A 1,107-nucleotide genomic window follows, 5' to 3' on the forward strand; every position below is an offset into this window, starting at 1 on the left:
TGCAACTTTTTGAGAAAGCACCATATAGCCTTCCATAGTGGTTGCACCATTTTACACTCCCAGCAACAGTGAATAAGGGTTCCAGTTTCTCCACAACCTCGTCAGCATTTGATGTTTGCTCTTCTGTTAAATTTTGCTATTCTTACTGGGATGAGATGATACCTCGTAGTTATTTTGTATTCAGAGTGGAGTTTTTTTCCAGTAACAATGAAATGTTCTTTTCATGATGAAAGCAGTCTAATGTAATTAACCTTCCACCAAGTTTCTGGCTAGCCCACCTCAGAAATTATTTCATATCAGAGACTTAGTGCTGGTCTCTGCTGCTGGCAGTTTGTGTACTTGGAGTGGCTTTAGTCAAGCCGGCCCTAGTGAGTACAACTCCATGTTACTGAGCCCATGCATCACCTCCATCTCTCGAAGTGGCCATTATGGCCACTTTGTTCATTAGCTCCTTCAGCCAAGATGGAAGTAGTGTAAAAACTGGCTAATTTGTTTCCACAGAATGTGTCATCCTACCTGCTAAAAACCTCTTTTGCTTAAGTCACCCTTTGGTGAGCATTCACACAGGACACAAATATTTTTACTTCTTATGCCCAACCAGAGAGGTCTAACCACATTTTAAATTTTTCAATCATGTTTCTTCCAAGTTCCTGCCCATCCAGTCAAACCATTGACTACCATCCATGAATCATATAAAATCATACAGGTAGCTATTTTCTTTTCAAGCAAAATGTACACTCAGGCATACTGCTCAAAGTTCTGCCCACCCTGAGGATGTCACTCCACCACTACCCTACAGGGAGATCTCAGAAAAAGGCTAGTTCTATCATTGTCCAATGGTGCCTGCAATATACAGCACCATCCCAGGTATGAATTTTCTTTTCAGTCAATTGATCATACAGAGTCTACTTGAGGTTAAGGTACCAACTGGGTGACAAAAGGTAATGTGACCAGAGTAGAGGTCATGGGCAGATGGACAATTTCCTTATGACCCTCTATGAGGTGGATTGATTCAGTGACTGGGGTAATCGGGATGGGTGTGTCAGAGGCAATGCAATTGGCACAGGATAGAGCAGGGTTTAGGGCTGTTGTACATAGGGTCACTAT

This window comes from Elephantulus edwardii, unplaced genomic scaffold, assembly GCF_000299155.1.
Source record: "Elephantulus edwardii isolate Elephantulus edwardi_28Jun2011 unplaced genomic scaffold, EleEdw1.0 scaffold00416, whole genome shotgun sequence".
Taxonomy (NCBI): domain Eukaryota; kingdom Metazoa; phylum Chordata; class Mammalia; order Macroscelidea; family Macroscelididae; genus Elephantulus; species Elephantulus edwardii.